This window comes from Bufo gargarizans, chromosome 5, assembly GCF_014858855.1.
Source record: "Bufo gargarizans isolate SCDJY-AF-19 chromosome 5, ASM1485885v1, whole genome shotgun sequence".
In the NCBI taxonomy this organism is placed as follows: domain Eukaryota; kingdom Metazoa; phylum Chordata; class Amphibia; order Anura; family Bufonidae; genus Bufo; species Bufo gargarizans.
In genome coordinates, this window is record NC_058084.1 from 195993560 (window position 1) to 196007394 (window position 13835).

Here is a 13835-nt window from a genome sequence, read left to right on the forward strand (position 1 = left end):
GGTCCACAGAATGGGCACGGTGCACACTCGTGTGAATGAGCCCTAAATAATATTATCTGATGCAAAACTACCTCTTTTACTTTGCTATTATCTCCACCTAATTAGCTCCCAAGCATAACACCAGCCAGCTCGAGTGCTTCTTTCATTTGGTGCTTAGCCAAGTCAATTTATTAGTGTAATGCACTGTGTGTATAATGCCAAAAAAAAAAATGTAGTATACATGAAAATATGTTAGGTAGTTGGCTAAACATATATATAATGTTTTGGGTTGAGAAATTCTGGATTTATGAAAAGAGTTGTCTCAGTTATGTCTAACTTGTAATAGACTAGAGTTTTCAAGGGAAATTAAATGTTTGAAAAGTGGGACACAAAGGGTTACAAATAAAAAAATAAACCATTCTCACTGTCACCTATCTTTCGCCACTGCCTTTCCCATGCGGGTCAAATCCCTTCATTTCTTTACTTTCTAGTGGATCAGAAATGCCACGAAAGTCCCGTTCAGCCACTTCTAGCATGGTGCATGTACATTCCCAGAACTCATGTCTTCAGTAAATTCACTTGATTTTTATTGAGTGCATATAATGATCAGTGCAGGGAGGGCTCATTTAGGATTTGAACCACCTGGGATCTGGGTCAAAATCCTAGATAAGCCCCTCTGCTCTGCTATAGGATTTCAATAATCAGTGGCCATAACAGAGACCACCCCCTTCCCAAGGGTGGTTTCATTTTCACCTTTAAAGGATAACTGTCATATATTTTTGTATTTGCTAGTTTATTGGAGCTAGGCATGTTTACCTGAGTTAGTCTGTCAATTATTGCCAAAAGATCAGTAATTATCTATAATAACAGCTTTCATTAACATCTCCTGTCCATTTCCACTGCTCCCTTAAAAGACCGTTGCTATGGCTCATCTGTCTCCGGCTAGGAAGACAGAGAGGCGGTCCTTGACACTGCATGCCTGCACTGCATGCTTCAGAGTAAGGAGGCGTGTCTCTTAGTAATCCAATCTGATTGGCTGGCAGGAAGCTGCTGGCTACAGCAAGTGCTGATAGCTGTAGGCTGTCTGGGCATGCTGGGAGTTGCAGTTTTGCAACAGCTGGAGAGCTGCAGGTTGGCCATCCCTGCTAAAGGGCATCTCTGCACTGTATACCAGTTCAAATAGCATGTTTTACTTAATAGTTTATTATTTTTTATTAATTTAATATTTTATTTGCAGCCATTAATTGATGGGTTTTGGCACTCTATATTGGATTGTATATTTGACCTTCAGTAAAAGTTGCTTCTTGGCAGAGTTATCTAAGAGTGTAGCCATTTGTACTGCACTAGGTGATGTTAAATTGTAGGTCTCATACATGGTCATTATTAGAATAATTCAGATTTTTTTCAGCTAGCCAAAATACAATAATAATGCAAGAATTTCTACCAGAGTATTTCATGATGGAATCTGGTTTGTAGTAAGTAGAATAAGCAGAATCGCACTGAAGAATATGGGCATTGGTTGCAAGGGAAAAGCTACAGGCTTCAGCTCATTCTCTACACAGCAATCCAGTAGTTTGACTAAGGTCTGATGATTTAATACATTGCTGATCTCCATACAAATGCTATATTGCAAAACTACACACCTCCTTAAAGGGTAACTGTCATGTTTTCGTTTAAAAAAAAAAATACCACTGTTTTCCTTGAGTTTTTCCTTTAGTTACGGCTGTTTAAACATTTACAATATAAGGACCTTCTCAAGATAGCTCCTCTGCCAGTTCGCTGAGGCCAGAACTGCTTTCCCTCACTTCCCATACACACACTTGCTGTAGCCAGCATCTCCCTGCCAGCCAATCAGATTGGATTACTGAGATACACGCTTCCTCACTCTAAAGCTTACTGCAGGCATGTGGTGTGAAGGACTGCCCCTCCGTCTTCCTGTCTTCTTAGCCAGAGACAGACAAGCCCTAATAACGGTCTTTTAAGGGAGAAGTAGAAAGGGACAGAGGACATTAATGAAAGCTGTTATTATAAGGTAATTACAGATCTTTTGACAAGCATTGACAGACTAAATCAGGTATACATGCCTACCTGCCTAGCTCTAATAAGCTAGCAAATACAAAAAATATGACAGTTACCCTTTAAGCTGGCTGGAGCAGGTAAAGGAAGAGCACAGGCCAAACACCTACAGTACAATGTGACTGTGTAAATACATTGTACTGCTCTAGGAACAGTCTGGCAGCAGATGGTCGTTATATCTTTATCCGGGAAGGCAAACTCTCTGATGGCACTTCACCATAGGTAGAACTGATAAAGGTACTAAGGTACAATAAGTATATTCATTCTATCTACGGTGAAGTTTGGTTTTAAGTGGCTCCCACCAAACATTTCTCCCCAGCTTGTTTTCCGCAGTACCATGAAAGTGGTTCAATTAGAGGAGCGGTCTTGGACCGGGGAGTAATATTAATGAACCAGCAAAAGGCCTTGAACCAATAGGTTTTTCATGTGATCCACAAGGAGGAATGCTCTTCGGAGTGCCTCTCTATATCTTGCACATAATTTATAAAGAGGGTTATCTGAAGCAGACAATCCCTTTAAGACTCAATATACTGTGATATTGAAGCAGTCAAGTGCAAGTTCAGGAGTTATTTCTGCCTCACTTAGCATTTTTCTTTTGAGCCTAAGACTAATGTAACGTCATAGACTACTAAAATGTACAATATTTATTCTTGGCTCTAACAATAGATAAAGGAGATTTTTTACTTAAGATTAAAGATTCAGGGCCAAGGCCACGACGAGCCATCTGGTATTGCAGCACAAACAACTGAAGCCATGAAACAGAAGCTGTTATATCTATTTAAGAAATGTATCATGATTTATCTGTCACGCTGGAAAAATTTACAAGTTCAGGACAATATGTTCAACAATAGTATGAGCCATCAACATCAGAAAAAACAAAGTCACATTTATTGCAATTTAATTTATTGCCTGTTTACAGTATAGAGGCCAGATAGACAACTGCTTCCCCGATAAAGATGTTCAGTGCACGGTATGATTACCATTTGCAGCACATATCTCATTTACCCATATGATATTCTTTCTCTCCCCTTTGGTGACAGTCACCTTAATGGATATGGTAGTAAATAGTGTATGAGGTGACAAGAACCCAGCAAAGATCATATCAAAAAGGAATTAGAAATAATAAATAGCAATTTTTTTCATCCTCCCCATTAGGGATGAGCGAACTCGAACTGTATAGTTCGGGTTCGTACCGAATTTTGGGGTGTCCGTGACACGGACCCGAACCCGGACATTTTCGTAAAAGTCCGGGTTCGGGTTCGGTGTTCGTCGCTTTCTTCGCGCTTTTGTGACGCTTTCTTGGCGCTTTTTGAAAGGCTGCAAAGCAGCCAATCAACAAGCGTCATACTACTTGCCCCAAGAGGCCATCACAGCCATGCCTACTATTGGCATGGCTGTGATTGGCCAGAGCACCATGTGACCCAGCCTCTATTTAAGCTGGAGTCACATAGCGCCGCCCGTCACTCTGCTCTGATTAGCGTAGGGAGAGGTTGCGGCTGCGACAGTAGGGCGAGATTAGGCAGATTAACTCCTCCAAAGGACTTGATTAACTGATCGATCTGCAGCTGTGGATCATTGAGCTGCTGATCCTCAATTGCTCACTGTTTTTAGGCTGCCCAGACCGTTTGTCAGTCACATTTTTCTGGGGTGATCGGCGGCCATTTTGTGTCTTGTGGTGCGCCAGCACAAGCTGCGACCAAGTGCATTTAACCCTCAATGGTGTGGTTGTTTTTTGGCTAAAGCCTACATCAGGGTGAAGCTGTCACACCAAGTGCATTTAACCCTCAGTAGTGTGGTTGGTCAAGCTATCACACCAAGTGCATTTAACCAGCAATAGTCTGTTCATTTTTTGGCCATATACTAAATCAGGGGCAAGCTGCGCCCGTCACCAAGTGCATTTAACCCTCAGTAGTGTGGTTGGTCAAGCTGTGACACCAAGTGCATTTAACCAGCAATAGTCTGTTCATTTTTTGGCCATATACTACATCAGGGGCAAGCTGCGCCCATCACCAAGTGCATTTAACCAGCAATAGTGTGGTTATTTTTTGGCCATATCCCAGTCTAATTCTGTCACTAAATCCATACCGGTCACCCAGCGCCTAAATACTAGGCCTCAAATTTATATCCCGCTAAATCTCTCGTTACCGCTGTCCTGTTGTGGCTGGGAAAGTTATTTAGTGTCCGTCAAAGCACATTTTTTGTTCTGGGTTGAAATACAATTCCCAATTTAGCAATTTAAAAATTTAGTGGTTTCTGCTGTATCAGAGCTATTTGAAATCTATCCCTAAAAGGGTATATAATATTCAAGGTGCACATAGGGTCATTCAGAATAACTTCACACACCCGCTACTGTGCATTTCCAAGTCTAATTCTGTCACTAAACCCATACCTGTCACCCAGCGCCTAAATACTAGGCCTCAAATTTATATCCAGCTAAATCTGTCCTTAGTGCTGTAGCTGGGCGAGTTATTTAGTGTCCGTTCAAGCACATTTCTTGTTCTGGGTTGAAATACAATTCCCAATTTAGCAATTTCATAATTTAGTGGTTTCTGCTATATCAGAGCTATTTGAAATCTATCCCTAAAAGGGTATATAATATTCAAGGTGCACATTGGGTCATTCAGAATAACTTCACACACACCCGCTACTGTGTATTTCCAAGTCTAATTCTGTCACTAAACCCATACCTGTCACCCAGCGCCTAAATACTAGGCCTCAAATTTATATCCTGCTAAATCTCTTGTTAGTGCTGTAGCTGGGCGAGTTATTTAGTGTCCGTTCAAGCACATTTCTTGTTCTGGGTTGAAATACAATTCCCAATTTAGCAATTTCATAATTTAGTGGTTTCTGCTATATCAGAGCTATTTGAAATCTATCCCTAAAAGGGTATATAATATTCAAGGTGCACATTGGGTCATTCAGAATAACTTCACACACACCCGCTACTGTGTATTTCCAAGTCTAATTCTGTCACTAAACCCATACCTGTCACCCAGCGCCTAAATACTAGGCCTCAAATTTATATCCTGCTAAATCTCTCGTTAGTGCTGTAGCTGGGCGAGTTATTTAGTGTCCGTTCAAGCACATTTCTTGTTCTGGGTTGAAATACAATTCCCAATTTAGCAATTTCATAATTTAGTGGTTTCTGCTATATCAGAGCTATTTGAAATCTATCCCTAAAAGGGTATATAATATTCAAGGTGCACATTGGGTCATTCAGAATAACTTCACACACACCCGCTACTGTGTATTTCCAAGTCTAATTCTGTCACTAAACCCATACCTGTCACCCAGCGCCTAAATACTAGGCCTCAAATTTATATCCTGCTAAATCTCTCGTTAGTGCTGTAGCTGGGCGAGTTATTTAGTGTCCGTTCAAGCACATTTCTTGTTCTGGGTTGAAATACAATTCCCAATTTAGCAATTTCATAATTTAGTGGTTTCTGCTATATCAGAGCTATTTGAAATCTATCCCTAAAAGGGTATATAATATTCAAGGTGCACATTGGGTCATTCAGAATAACTTCACACACACCCGCTACTGTGTATTTCCAAGTCTAATTCTGTCACTAAACCCATACCTGTCACCCAGCGCCTAAATACTAGGCCTCAAATTTATATCCAGCTAAATCTGTCCTTAGTGCTGTAGCTGGGCGAGTTATTTAGTGTCCGTTCAAGCACATTTCTTGTTCTGGGTTGAAATACAATTCCCAATTTAGCAATTTCATAATTTAGTGGTTTCTGCTATATCAGAGCTATTTGAAATCTATCCCTAAAAGGGTATATAATATTCAAGGTGCACATTGGGTCATTCAGAATAACTTCACACACACCCGCTACTGTGTATTTCCAAGTCTAATTCTGTCACTAAACCCATACCTGTCACCCAGCGCCTAAATACTAGGCCTCAAATTTATATCCTGCTAAATCTCTTGTTAGTGCTGTAGCTGGGCGAGTTATTTAGTGTCCGTTCAAGCACATTTCTTGTTCTGGGTTGAAATACAATTCCCAATTTAGCAATTTCATAATTTAGTGGTTTCTGCTATATCAGAGCTATTTGAAATCTATCCCTAAAAGGGTATATAATATTCAAGGTGCACATTGGGTCATTCAGAATAACTTCACACACACCCGCTACTGTGTATTTCCAAGTCTAATTCTGTCACTAAACCCATACCTGTCACCCAGCGCCTAAATACTAGGCCTCAAATTTATATCCTGCTAAATCTCTCGTTAGTGCTGTAGCTGGGCGAGTTATTTAGTGTCCGTTCAAGCACATTTCTTGTTCTGGGTTGAAATACAATTCCCAATTTAGCAATTTCATAATTTAGTGGTTTCTGCTATATCAGAGCTATTTGAAATCTATCCCTAAAAGGGTATATAATATTCAAGGTGCACATTGGGTCATTCAGAATAACTTCACACACACCCGCTACTGTGTATTTCCAAGTCTAATTCTGTCACTAAACCCATACCTGTCACCCAGCGCCTAAATACTAGGCCTCAAATTTATATCCTGCTAAATCTCTCGTTAGTGCTGTAGCTGGGCGAGTTATTTAGTGTCCGTTCAAGCACATTTCTTGTTCTGGGTTGAAATACAATTCCCAATTTAGCAATTTCATAATTTAGTGGTTTCTGCTATATCAGAGCTATTTGAAATCTATCCCTAAAAGGGTATATAATATTCAAGGTGCACATTGGGTCATTCAGAATAACTTCACACACACCCGCTACTGTGTATTTCCAAGTCTAATTCTGTCACTAAACCCATACCTGTCACCCAGCGCCTAAATACTAGGCCTCAAATTTATATCCTGCTAAATCTCTCGTTAGTGCTGTAGCTGGGCGAGTTATTTAGTGTCCGTTCAAGCACATTTCTTGTTCTGGGTTGAAATACAATTCCCAATTTAGCAATTTCATAATTTAGTGGTTTCTGCTATATCAGAGCTATTTGAAATCTATCCCTAAAAGGGTATATAATATTCAAGGTGCACATTGGGTCATTCAGAATAACTTCACACACACCCGCTACTGTGTATTTCCAAGTCTAATTCTGTCACTAAACCCATACCTGTCACCCAGCGCCTAAATACTAGGCCTCAAATTTATATCCTGCTAAATCTCTCGTTAGTGCTGTAGCTGGGCGAGTTATTTAGTGTCCGTTCAAGCACATTTCTTGTTCTGGGTTGAAATACAATTCCCAATTTAGCAATTTCATAATTTAGTGGTTTCTGCTATATCAGAGCTATTTGAAATCTATCCCTAAAAGGGTATATAATATTCAAGGTGCACATTGGGTCATTCAGAATAACTTCACACACACCCGCTACTGTGTATTTCCAAGTCTAATTCTGTCACTAAATCCATACCGGTCACCCAGCGCCTAAATACTAGGCCTCAAATTTATATCCCGCTGAATTTGAATACAATACATTGGGCCAAATAATATATTTGTTGTTGTGGTGAACCATAACAATGAGAAAAACATCTAGTAAGGGACGCGGACGTGGACATGGTCGTGGTGGTGTTAGTGGACCCTCTGGTGCTGGGAGAGGACGTGGCCGTTCTGCCACATCCACACGTCCTAGTGTACCAACTACCTCAGGTCCCAGTAGCCGCCAGAATTTACAGCGATATATGGTGGGGCCCAATGCCGTTCTAAGGATGGTAAGGCCTGAGCAGGTACAGGCATTAGTCAATTGGGTGGCCGACAGTGGATCCAGCACGTTCACATTATCTCCCACCCAGTCTTCTGCAGAAAGCGCACAGATGGCGCCTGAAAACCAACCCCATCAGTCTGTCACATCACCCCCATGCATACCAGGGAAACTGTCTCAGCCTCAAGTTATGCAGCAGTCTCTTATGCTGTTTGAAGACTCCGCTGGCAGGGTTTCCCAAGGGCATCCACCTAGCCCTTCCCCAGCGGTGAAAGACATAGAATGCACTGACGCACAACCACTTATGTTTCCTGATGATGAGGACATGGGAATACCACCTCAGCATGTCTCTGATGATGACGAAACACAGGTGCCAACTGCTGCGTCTTTCTGCAGTGTGCAGACTGAACAGGAGGTCAGGGATCAAGACTGGGTGGAAGACGATGCAGGGGACGATGAGGTCCTAGACCCCACATGGAATGAAGGTCGTGCCACTGACTTTCACAGTTCGGAGGAAGAGGCAGTGGTGAGACCGAGCCAACAGCGTAGCAAAAGAGGGAGCAGTGGGCAAAAGCAGAACACCCGCCGCCAAGAGACTCCGCCTGCTACTGACCGCAGCCATCTGGGACCGAGCACCCCAAAGGCAGCTTCAAGGAGTTCCCTGGCATGGCACTTCTTCAAACAATGTGCTGACGACAAGACCCGAGTGGTTTGCACGCTGTGCCATCAGAGCCTGAAGCGAGGCATTAACGTTCTGAACCTGAGCACAACCTGCATGACCAGGCACCTGCATGCAAAGCATGAACTGCAGTGGAGTAAACACCTTAAAACCAAGGAAGTCACTCAGGCTCCCCCTGCTACCTCTTCTGCTGCTGCCGCCTCGGCCTATTCTGCTGCTGCCGCCTCGGCCTCTTCCTCCGCCTCTGGAGGAACGTTGGCACCTGCCGCCCAGCAAACAGGGGATGTACCACCAACACCACCACCACCACCTCCGTCACCAAGCGTCTCAACCATGTCACACGCCAGCGTTCAGCTCTCCATCTCACAAACATTTGATAGAAAGCGTAAATTCCCACCTAGCCACCCTCGATCCCTGGCCCTGAATGCCAGCATTTCTAAACTACTGGCCTATGAAATGCTGTCATTTAGGCTGGTGGACACAGACAGCTTCAAACAGCTCATGTCGCTTGCTGTCCCACAGTATGTTGTTCCCAGCCGGCACTACTTCTCCAAGAGAGCCGTGCCTTCCCTGCACAACCAAGTATCCGATAAAATCAAGTGTGCACTGCGCAACGCCATCTGTAGCAAGGTCCACCTAACCACAGATACGTGGACCAGTAAGCACGGCCAGGGACGCTATATCTCCCTAACTGCACACTGGGTAAATGTAGTGGCAGCTGGGCCCCAGGCGGAGAGCTGTTTGGCGCACGTCCTTCCGCCGCCAAGGATCGCAGGGCAACATTCTTTGCCTCCTGTTGCCACCTCCTCCTTCTCGGCTTCCTCCTCCTCTTCTTCCACCTGCTCATCCAGTCAGCCACACACCTTCACCACCAACTTCAGCACAGCCCGGGGTAAACGTCAGCAGGCCATTCTGAAACTCATATGTTTGGGGGACAGGCCCCACACCGCACAGGAGTTGTGGCGGGGTATTGAACAACAGACCGACGAGTGGTTGCTGCCGGTGAGCCTCAAGCCCGGCCTGGTGGTGTGTGATAATGGGCGAAATCTCGTTGCAGCTCTGGGACTAGCCAATTTGACGCACATCCCTTGCTTGGCGCATGTGCTGAATTTGGTGGTGCAGAAGTTCATTCACAACTACCCCGACATGTCAGAGCTGCTGCATAAAGTGCGGGCCGTCTGTTCGCGCTTCCGGCGTTCACATCCTGCTGCTGCTCGCCTGTCTGCGCTACAGCGTAACTTCGGCCTTCCCGCTCACCGCCTCATATGCGACGTGCCCACCAGGTGGAACTCCACCTTGCACATGCTGGACAGACTGTGCGAGCAGCAGCAGGCCATAGTGGAGTTTCAGCTGCAGCACGCACGGGTCAGTCGCACTACAGAACAGCACCACTTCACCACCAATGACTGGGCCTCCATGCGAGACCTGTGTGCCCTGTTGCGCTGTTTCGAGTACTCCACCAACATGGCCAGTGGCGATGACACCGTTATCAGCGTTACAATACCACTTCTATGTCTCCTTGAGAAAACACTTAGGGCGATGATGGAAGAGGAGGTGGCCCAGGAGGAGGAGGAGGAGGAGGAAGAGGGGTCATTTTTAGCACTTTCAGGCCAGTCTCTTCGAAGTGACTCAGAGGGAGGTTTTTGGCAACAGCAGAGGCCAGGTACAAATGTGGCCAGCCAGGGCCCACTACTGGAGGACGAGGAGGACGAGGATGAGGAGGAGGTGGAGGAGGATGAGGATGAAGCATGGTCACAGCGGGGTGGCACCCAACGCAGCTCGGGTCCATCACTGGTGCGTGGCTGGGGGGAAAGGCAGGACGATGACGATACGCCTCCCACAGAGGACAGCTTGTCCTTACCCCTGGGCAGCCTGGCACACATGAGCGACTACATGCTGCAGTGCCTGCGCAACGACAGCAGAGTTGCCCACATTTTAACCTGTGCGGACTACTGGGTTGCCACCCTGCTGGATCCACGCTACAAAGACAATGTGCCCACCTTACTTCCTGCACTGGAGCGTGATAGGAAGATGCGCGAGTACAAGCGCACGTTGGTAGACGCGCTACTGAGAGCATTCCCAAATGTCACAGGGGAACAAGTGGAAGCCCAAGGCCAAGGCAGAGGAGGAGCAAGAGGTCGCCAAGGCAGCTGTGTCACGGCCAGCTCCTCTGAGGGCAGGGTTAGCATGGCAGAGATGTGGAAAACTTTTGTCAACACGCCACAGCTAACTGCACCACCACCTGATACGCAACGTGTTAGCAGGAGGCAACATTTCACTAACATGGTGGAACAGTACGTGTGCACACCCCTCCACGTACTGACTGATGGTTCGGCCCCATTCAACTTCTGGGTCTCTAAATTGTCCACGTGGCCAGAGCTAGCCTTTTATGCCTTGGAGGTGCTGGCCTGCCCGGCAGCCAGCGTTTTGTCTGAACGTGTATTCAGCACGGCAGGGGGCGTCATTACAGACAAACGCAGCCGCCTGTCTACAGCCAATGTGGACAAGCTGACGTTCATAAAAATGAACCAGGCATGGATCCCACAGGACCTGTCCGTCCCTTGTCCAGATTAGACATTAACTACCTCCCCATAACCATATATTATTGGACTCCAGGGCACTTCCTCATTCAATCCTATTTTTATTTTCATTTTACCATTATATTGCGAGGCTACCCAAAGTTGAATGAACCTCTCCTCTGCCTGTGTGCTAGGCCTAAATATATGCCAATGGACTGTTGCAGTGGTGGGTGACGTGAAGCCTCATTCTCTGCTATGACATGCAGACTGATTCTCTGCTGACATGAAGCCAGATTCTCTGTTACGGGACCTCTCTCCTCTGCCTGTGTGCTAGGCCTAAATATATGCCAATGGACTGTTGCAGTGGTGGCTGACGTGAAGCCTCATTCTCTGCTATGACATGCAGACTAATTCTCTGCTGACATGAAGACAGATTGTCTGTTACGGGACCTCTCTCCTCTGCCTGGGTGCTGGGCCTAAATTTATGACAATGGACTGTTGCAGTGGTGGCTGACGTGAAGCCTGATTCTCTGCTATGACATGCAGACTGATTCTCTGCTGACATGAAGCCAGATCCTCTGTTACGGGACCTCTCTCCTCTGCCTGTGTGTGTGCTGGGCCTAAATATATGCCAATGGACTGTTGCAGTGGTGGCTGACGTGAAGCCTCATTCTCTGCTATGACATGCAGACTGATTCTCTGCTGACATGAAGCCAGATTCTCTGTTACGGGACCTCTCTCCTCTGCCTGTGTGTGTGCTGGGCCTAAATATATGCCAATGGACTGTTGCAGTGGTGGCTGACGTGAAGCCTCATTCTCTGCTATGACATGCAGACTGATTCTCTGCTGACATGAAGCCAGATTCTCTGTTACGGGACCTCTCTCCTCTGCCTGTGTGTGTGCTGGGCCTAAATATATGCCAATGGACTGTTGCAGTGGTGGCTGACGTGAAGCCTCATTCTCTGCTATGACATGCAGACTAATTCTCTGCTGACATGAAGACAGATTCTCTGTTACGGGACCTCCCTCCTCTGCCTGGGTGCTGGGCCTAAATATATGCCAATGGACTGTTGCAGTGGTGGCTGACGTGAAGCCTCATTCTCTGCTATGACATGCAGACTAATTCTCTGCTGACATGAAGACAGATTCTCTGTTACGGGACCTCTCTCCTCTGCCTGTGTGTGTGCTGGGCCTAAATATATGCCAATGGACTGTTGCAGTGGTGGCTGACGTGAAGCCTCATTCTCTGCTATGACATGCAGACTAATTCTCTGCTGACATGAAGACAGATTCTCTGTTACGGGACCTCCCTCCTCTGCCTGGGTGCTGGGCCTAAATATATGCCAATGGACTGTTGCAGTGGTGGCTGACGTGAAGCCTCATTCTCTGCTATGACATGCAGACTAATTCTCTGCTGACATGAAGACAGATTCTCTGTTACGGGACCTCCCTCCTCTGCCTGGGTGCTGGGCCTAAATATATGCCAATGGACTGTTGCAGTGGTGGGTGACGTGAAGCCTCATTCTCTGCTATGACATGCAGACTGATTCTCTGCTGACATGAAGCCAGATTGTCTGTTACGGGACCTCCCTCCTCTGCCTGGGTGCTGGGCCTAAATATATGCCAATGGACTGTTGCAGTGGTGGCTGACGTGAAGCCTCATTCTCTGCTATGACATGCAGACTAATTCTCTGCTGACATGAAGACAGATTCTCTGTTACGGGACCTCCCTCCTCTGCCTGGGTGCTGGGCCTAAATATATGCCAATGGACTGTTGCAGTGGTGGCTGACGTGAAGCCTGATTCTCTGCTATGACATGCAGACTAATTCTCTGCTGACATGAAGACAGATTCTCTGTTACGGGACCTCCCTCCTCTGCCTGGGTGCTGGGCCTAAATATATGCCAATGGACTGTTGCAGTGGTGGGTGACGTGAAGCCTCATTCTCTGCTATGACATGCAGACTGATTCTCTGCTGACATGAAGCCAGATTGTCTGTTACGGGACCTCTCTCCTCTGCCTGTGTGCTAGGCCTAAATATATGCCAATGGACTGTTGCAGTGGTGGCTGACGTGAAGCCTCATTCTCTGCTATGACATGCAGACTGATTCTCTGCTGACATGAAGCCAGATCGTCTGTTACGGGACCTCTCTGCTCTGCCTGTGTGCTAGGCCTAAATATATGCCAATGGACTGTTGCAGTGGTGGGTGACGTGAAGCCTCATTCTCTGCTATGACATGCAGACTGATTCTCTGCTGTCATGAAGCCAGATTGTCTGTTACGGGACCTCTCTGCTCTGCCTGTGTGCTAGGCCTAAATATATGCCAATGGACTGTTGCAGTGGTGGGTGACGTGAAGCCTCATTCTCTGCTATGACATGCAGACTGATTCTCTGCTGACATGAAGCCAGATTGTCTGTTACGGGACCTCTCTCCTCTGCCTGTGTGCTAGGCCTAAATATATGCCAATGGACTGTTGCAGTGGTGGCTGACGTGAAGCCTCATTCTCTGCTATGACATGCAGACTAATTCTCTGCTGACATGAAGCCAGATTGTCTGTTACGGGACCTCTCTCCTCTGCCTGGGTGCTGGGCCTAAATTTATGACAATGGACTGTTGCAGTGGTGGCTGACGTGAAGCCTGATTCTCTGCTATGACATGCAGACTGATTCTCTGCTGACATGAAGCCAGATCCTCTGTTACGGGACCTCTCTCCTCTGCCTGTGTGTGTGCTGGGCCTAAATATATGCCAATGGACTGTTGCAGTGGTGGCTGACGTGAAGCCTCATTCTCTGCTATGACATGCAGACTGATTCTCTGCTGACATGAAGCCAGATTCTCTGTTACGGGACCTCTCTCCTCTGCCTGTGTGTGTGCTGGGCCTAAATATATGCCAATGGACTGTTGCAGTGGTGGCTGACGTGAAG

General features: G+C 46.1%; 1 protein-coding gene across 2 annotated transcripts in view; it reads left to right on the forward strand.

Moving 5' to 3' along the window:
- The window catches only part of STAC (SH3 and cysteine rich domain), a 453395-nt gene that overhangs the window by 95273 nt on the left and 344287 nt on the right, over positions 1 to 13835 (forward strand). The window lies entirely within an intron of this gene.